An 8,037-nucleotide genomic window follows, 5' to 3' on the forward strand; every position below is an offset into this window, starting at 1 on the left:
AAACTTCGTATTCTGTTTCTTTTTTGTTTAATTTGCGATTGGATATTATTAACAATGCATTGTTTGTGAAATAATAAATGCATCAAATGCAGTTAAATGTTTAGATTTTAGAATTACTAAGTCCTTTATCTTAATTATAAGACATCATTTGTAGTCTATCAATAGTATAAGTGAACCATAATATGTTGTCATCAAGTTTATTTCTTCGATCCTTACTCGTATCAAAAGAAAGGGAGCTAGTTAAAAAACGAACTCGGCTTTTTAAAACTTACTTCTGATTTTATTTATAGGGCAGAGAAAGAAGACATTTTTTGGTGTTATTTATAAGGCACGGAGAGAAATTTTTCATATGGATATACAATTTTACCATTATTGCTTTTTCTTTGTTTGCATAAAGTATAATATATATTAAGTAGAGAAAAAATTAAAAAGTTGTTAAATTTTAAATAAAAATTAATAAAATTTAAGATTTTAGTAAAATATATTAAAAGTAATTTATAAATAACCTCAAGACAATATCTTCCTATTTCATTAATTACCTTTCTCACTTTAATTGGGTCATCCCGCCTGATAAATCATACACAATCAGAGATACGCATGAATACTTCTCCCTCAGCCGGTCACTTTTGTCGTAAACCGCTTTTGTTCGCCAACTATTGTAAATCACTTGGTAGTTAGGAGAGATAATAAGATAATGCAGGGCATGTTCAAAAATTTTGTATTCAAACATGGATAGATTAGAACTTAGAAGCTTTATTTATTTTTTTCCACCATTTCTCCTTAATTAAAGTTGGTAGGGGTGTCTCATCATACATAAAAATTTGATTGATAAAAGATCACAAATCTCTGTTTTCTTTCTGGCAACAAAAGCTCACAAATCATCACTGCCAACTTATCAATAATCCAACCCAAATTCTAATCACGGGGTAATAACCCTTCACGTATATTAAAAGAATGGGGTTGGGGAGAAAGGGGAAGACAAGACGTGGTATAACGCCAAAGGACGCGCACATCCGATTCCCCAAATTCTTTTATTCCCTTCACTAAACTGTAGCATTACCGGAGTGACGCCCCTGTTCAATGCGCCACCACCATCTTCTTCCTTTGTTAGGGTTCCTAGGGTTGTCAGACATTTGCCTTTCATTTTCCGAGACTTTCCGAGCTGGATTACCTCTCCTTCATCTGGCGCATCTCCATGCGCCGCTGGTTCAGCGGCTTCGTTGATTAGCTTCCCAGCTTCACCGATCCTACACTTTTGAAGAAAGTACTATTCTTTTGGCTTTCTCTACGGTTTTTCTTTTAGCACAGGGTTGAATGATCCTCTGTGGGTTGGCTCTGTCGTTTAAGGGTTTTGGGTTTGGATGGCATTGGGGGATTTAATGTCATCTCGTTTTTCACAATCTTTGGTGGTGGTGGTTCCGAACCACTCGGACGACTGTGTGTCGTCTACACATGAAGATAGCGATTTGGGATCGCACAAAAGGGATTCTGAGGTTGCCAGCAGTAGTTATGGCAATGCTGCGGTCGCCGCCACCACCACAAGTATGGCGTATTTGCCCCAGACTGTTGTGTTATGCGAGCTACGGCATGAAGCCTTTGAGGCCTCTGTTCCCACCGGTCCCTCTGAAAGTGGGTTGGTTTCGAAATGGCGAATCAAGGACCGAGTAAGATTTTACTGTTTAGTTCAGTATACGTCTGATATATTTCTGATAGCAGTTCAGTTTGAGTGAATGACACATATAATTATTGTAATTGTTGAAAAATGGTTTAACAATTGGATAATATTAGGTTGAAAGAAAGTTAGTTAGTCAGCACTTGATTTATGACTAAAGCTTCTATCTTTTACTGGCATCTGAACCTTTGAAGGGAAGAAAGGCTACCGGAAGTTATTTGTGATTAGAGAGTATTTAATAAGGTAAAGGGGAAGTTTTATCCAGCTACTCTAAGACCAACAAGCTATATGGTTGTGAATGTTGGGCTTCAAAACAACAACAAGAGCATAAAGTGGGGGTAATAGAGACCAGGATGTCAAGATGGATGTGTGGTCATAAGATTTGTAATGAACATATATGAGAAAGCCTTGGAGTTGGAGCAGTGTTTATTGAAGAGAAAATGAAAAAATTGTTTGAGGTGGTTTGGATTGGTATGAAGGAGGCCACTGGATGCATATGTGAGGAGGGTAGATCAAGTAATATGGAGTCTTGTGAAAAAAGGTAGGGGAAGACGGAAAAGAACACGCGGTCCATGTAGCTAAAGCCAACCCCACCTAGTGAGATAATGCTTGTTGTTGTTGTTGAACCTTTTAAATGGATTGAAGCTTCTCTACACTGTTTAGGTGTTGTGACAAATTTCTCCAAGAAGGATGCTTGAATCACCTAAAGCTTAGTTACAAAAATTGCTATTTCTTCAGTTGACAAGAGAAATTTGAAAGAGTGCCTCGGACATAAACATTTTTAACTTTAAAAACAAGCAGATACGTGTCCTGTAACAGCTATTAAATTGTAACCATGAACATCTTGTTCTGTCCTATATATTGGTCGGAGTGCTGTTGTAATGAATTAAGAATTTAAGATTTTATCAACTGGGAATTATTTTGTTGGCAATTGTCCTTGTGCTCTGTTCAGCAGAAGAACTTTTGCATTTGCTTTATGCCAACATTGATTGATGCTTGCTCAACATGATAACCTGATTTAGAGTAGTGATGACAATGTAAACTGGGGTCAGTTAATGTTTTTAAGGTATTAATGGAACCTGGAAATTCCATTATGTATGTGGCATTATCTAAATAGAGGAGCTTTTTTGTCTATTTGTTATGGAAGTGACTTGTATGGACGTGGTTTCTTGTGTAAGAAATTTCAAATTCCTGTGGGAGAACATCATATCTGGTATAGTAAAACTTCCTAGCTAATGATTTTCAGTTTTGTGGAACGAACCTTGTTGATTATGTTTGTCTCTCTTGGAAGTTCTCTGCCTTTATTCTATTCATTGTAGCTAAATTCTCTTTGATATATGAATTGAATTGATGCTTGTTGTTTAATCTTTCTCACATTTTACATTTCCTGATCAGAATAGTTTGTCCTGTCTTGCATTAGTAGTTCAAAACGGTAAATGTACATATACATGATACTCCCACTGAACTTCAAGATACTGTAACATATCCTAACATTCGAATTATTACTTTTTAACTGAGATGTTCCAAAACAACTAACGAATTTTTTTGGTTGCTTGTTATGAATATTATTATAGTACTTATTAAATTATTAAATACTTCTTTAAAATTCAAAATATTTTATGTTCTTTATTTTTCATGTGTTAACTTGTTGTAATATTTCTTGTATCTGTATCTTAAACTTTTAAATTTGTTGTATCTGATGTATTGTATTGTGTCATAAAAGATTTGACTGTTTTACGTTGGTTGTCGAGAGCCTAACACAACCCTAGGCAGAGTTGTTGTAATTGTATTGTGTAATTGCATTGTGCCTGATATGCTATATTTGGGGTCGTAGAATTTGTCAATAAGAGTTTTCTTTTAACTCTTTAATATCACAATGAATGCTCCTGGAAGATGCTTATATTTTGAATCTTTTCTGAGAAGTCTGCTTTAATATAACTCCCAATTTTGTGGTGCAGATGAAGACAGGACATGTAGCTCTAGTATTATGTTTAAACATTAGTGTTGATCCACCTGATGTAATTAAGATATCTCCCTGTGCCCGAATGGAGTGCTGGATAGGTCTCTTTTTACCCTGCCAATCTTAATTTGTGTTTTATATCTTACTTCCTCTCGGTTGCGGACTAAATTTTAGCATCTCTGTGGTGATTGGCTAATGTTTGGAAAGTGTTTGGTTTCTAAATACAAGAATTTTTTTAAAACCCTTTTCTTTTGTTGTCCAGAATATTGTTAATTTTATAAGCTTTGCTGATCTATCTAGAAAAGTAATTGTCTGGTCATGAACAGTAAAGCTGATTTTGTGCGCGATTTTTTTTGAATTATAATCTTCTTAGGGTGTAATATGGATTGATTATTGATCGTTTTGTGAACATTTGTGGTCTAGATTGACTAATATCATTTTTTGAACTGTTTTCACATTTCCCCTCTTTATCATCATGTATTGTTTCATTGCTGAGAAAACTGTTTCTGAATATTAAAACTTTGCATGCTCACAATTTTAACTATAGCACATGATAATGTGAGGGAAACTGCATTATCTTAGTTGTTTAAATTAATAGGGATGGTAGCATGTGATTGTTAATGTTTGAATGAGAAATGAGGTATAATATATTATTTTAAAATTGTTTCATTGCTGTAGATCCTTTTTCTATGGCAACTCAAAAAGCATTGGAATCAATTGGTAAAACTTTGAGCAGTCAATATGAAAGGTGGCAACCAAAGGTGCGGATGTATAACTGTTTTCTTTCTATCATGTTTTCTTTGAGGTTAGTCTCTAGTTAACATGTTGGCATATGAACAGGCCCGCTATAAGTGTCAACTTGATCCCACAGTGGATGAGGTCAAGAAGCTTTGCACTACATGTCGGCGATATGCGAAATCGGAAAGAGTGCTATTTCATTACAATGGACATGGTGTGCCAAAGCCTACTTCCAACGGTGAAATTTGGGTCTTCAATAAGGTCATACCTTTTGTAGTCCTTGATGTGAGATGTTTGTTTGGTTGATGAAATGGAGATCAATGGTGAAAAACTTGTGAACATGCTTAATTTCAAACAATATAAAAAATTGTAGGACATGCCATATAAATCTCTTGGCTTCATGTCGTTTAAATTATTGTTTCTTGAAATCTTCATTCAGTTTCAAAGAAAAACACAGCCAGTCACTTTATATTCTTAGTATCTTTCACATTATTGTTGAAGCCCATTCTGGCTTGTGTCAAAGACTATTTTTTTTCCCCAACCAAAAAAAAAAAATAAAATTCTGGAATGTCAGTTAGGTATTGGAATGAGTTAGCAATGTTGGTGTCAACACGTCAATACACCTAAGAATAGGTGTGTTTGTTATTTTTGAATTGCGATGTATTTTTGATTCTTTACAGTGATGATAATAAAATGGAACAGGAAAACTTATTTGGTTGTATGGTTGGTAGCCTGAATAACAGTTTATTTTAACTGACTTTCCCTAACATGATTTATAGCCTGCTTACGAGTAGGAATGAGTAAGCTAAGTTTGAAAGGATGGAAATTTAGGAATGATGATAATTTTGTTCTTTCCTTTTGTTTGAAAATTTGGAGGAAGGAAGAAAATTGGAGTTACTGCCATCTGAAATGAAAAAAGGGATTTAATGTCACGTAATCTAAAAAGGCTGGTTATCATGCTGTTGTTACTATTCGATCTTTGGTTCCGTTTAGATATTTTATCAATGGGGATAATATGTTATATGATAAATAGGCTGCCAGTAATTAAGTCCTATTTCCATGAACGAGTACTAGAGTTAACAATATTCTCAGGCAGAACATCCTTATCCTTATCCTACCAATAAGAAACCCAAATGCTGAGAATTTTAACCGAAAAGTCCTGATTTTCCTGATTTATGGATCGCTAATTATAATTTTTTTAAAAAAAAGTCCCTAGTAAATCATACTTATTGATTATCTTTATTCTCATCCACCGTTAGACCATTTTGCAGAGTTACACACAGTATATCCCTTTACCGATTAGTGACCTTGATTCATGGCTGAGGACCCCATCAATTTATGTTTTTGACTGCTCTGCTGCTGGGAGGATTGTCAATAGTTTTATTGAGGTACTCAGCGTCATCAATGTTAACTAAAAGAAAATTACAAAAAAGAATATTGCAACTGATTTTATCACTTTGTAATTTGGACTGCCACATTGGTTGCTGGACTTGTGATTCAATAGCTTCATGAATGGAATGCTTCTAGCTCTGCTGGGTCCACAAGGGATTGTATTCTGCTTGCAGCATGTGAAGCACATGAGACTTTGCCTCAAAGTGCTGAATTCCCAGCTGACGTGTTTACTTCTTGTCTTACAACACCTATCAAGATGGCATTGCGATGGTGAAGATTTTCTCCTTATTAGTTCTTCCTTAGTTTGTGCTTATGTCTCGTTGGTGATGAAGCGCGCATTATATAATCTTGGGTGTTTTTTCTTCATATTTGAAGAAACTGTATCAGTCTGTGTGTTTGTGTGTGTTTGAAGAAAGTCTGAAAGATGGACTTGGATTGAGAGACGAGAAGGAAGTATCTTGCCAACCTCTTCGCCTCTAAAATTTTTGTGATTTATGATTCTCTCAAGTGGCATTAGAGATAATGGACCAATTAAAGCATATTGGCTCTTTCTGTGTGGTTTGTTCATTGATCGAAGATTTTGTCATTTATCTAATTTCAATTTCAAATGAATAAAAAGGGAAAATATGATGATAGGGCTATATGATTATCAAGAGAAGAAACGTCCTCTTTCTAAAGAGAAAAGTATATTCAACTGTAGTTTGTATAAGTTACTGTGGATCAACGTGACATTGCACTTATCTTTGTTCTTTATTCTTGTGTTTGTTGGGCACTTTGATGTCAGTTACTGGAGTTGGACCTTTGTGTAATTTTATCCATATGATTGTTGTGGATGTTGACTATCAGCCGTTCAGAGGGGCTTCCATTTTGTTTTTGCACTGGATACTTTCTTTCCGTAATTTGATTTATTCAGATTCAACATTTTACGGGGGTTTGTCTTTTCATTTAATGTAAAATGCTATTTGTAACTCTGGTGTGATCTGTCTCCTAGGTTTTGCACTCGCTCATTACTTCATGAATCACTTGATTATTCACTTATAGACAAGATCCCCGGCCGGCCAAATGACCGAAAGACGCTTCTGGGTGAATTGAATTGGATCTTCACTGCAGTGACCGATACTATCGCCTGGAATGTTCTCCCTCATGGTAGGCCTTAATCATCCTCATCCCAGATGGTGTGCATTTTTGACTCACCATGTTGTGGTTGATTTATTGATTGTATTGGTATCGTGTATCATGTGCATTATTGCCCTGCAGATCTTTTCCAGAGATTGTTCAGACAAGATTTGCTTGTTGCTAGTCTTTTTCGAAACTTCTACTTGCGGAGCGAATTATGCGATCTGCGAATTGCTCTCCTGTTTCTCACCCAATTCTGCCGCCAACCCATCAGCATCATATGTGGTACATAGGAGTTAGTTGTTAGAATATCCCTACGTCCCTCGTTATAAGAAACAACTACGAAAAGTGTGCGGTTCAAAATGTTAGTTAAATCTAGTTAAAAGCAATAAATGGGTAAGATATATACATATTTTTTCAGTTATACCCTTATTTGTAAAGATAGTACATGACATAATGAGTAGAAATTTATTGCAGAGAGATAACAAGTGACATAAATTTAATGGGGTTAAAATTGGAAGGACAAGTTTAAAATTTTAGATAAAGAGGATTTGTTTCTTATATTTAGGGATACTACTATGAGAGAGATTGTTTCTTTGAAAAAGGGACGGAGGGAGTATTAATTTAGGCTGACAATAGTTGTTCTCACTGTGTTATGTTGCTGCTGCAGGGATGCTTGGGACATGGCTGCTGAACTCTGCCTTTCACAACTTCCTTCATTAGTTGAGGATCCTAACGCAGAATTTCAGGTATTTTGGATTGTTTTCAGTTGTCTGAAGCAGACTAGAAGAGTTTATACCTGGAACTTGTTTTATTTAATTGTTTCTGTAATTCATGAAAACAATAAATAATGCCTGAACCGTGATAGCTGAAGAGGTTTGGCTTTGGCTTACTTGGTGAAATATATGCCTTTTCTTTCAGCCTAGTACATTTTTCACTGAGCAGTTGACAGCATTTGAGGTATGGCTTGACCATGGTTCCGAACACAAGAAACCACCAGAGCAATTGCCTATAGTTCTTCAGGTATGGCACAAGTCTTCCTCTTGTTTTAAGTCTTTTGAACCACTGGTTTGGTTCCTTCTACTTTTGTTATGCACTTTGCATGATTTTTGCAAAATCTGTTGTCGGGCTTTGGTTCCTCTGTTGGTGGATTGGATCA

At 35.6% G+C, this 8,037-nt stretch overlaps 1 pseudogene; it reads left to right on the top strand.

The window, feature by feature from the left end:
* The first annotated feature begins 1,279 nt into the window (after positions 1 to 1,279).
* On the top strand, positions 1,280 to 8,012 carry LOC114722728 (regulatory-associated protein of TOR 1-like; annotated as a pseudogene).
* Positions 8,013 to 8,037: the final 25 nt, after the last annotated feature.

Source organism: Neltuma alba, unplaced genomic scaffold, assembly GCF_004799145.2.
Source record: "Neltuma alba isolate B1F8T4 unplaced genomic scaffold, ASM479914v2 tig00012108_pilon, whole genome shotgun sequence".
Lineage (NCBI taxonomy): Eukaryota > Viridiplantae > Streptophyta > Magnoliopsida > Fabales > Fabaceae > Neltuma > Neltuma alba.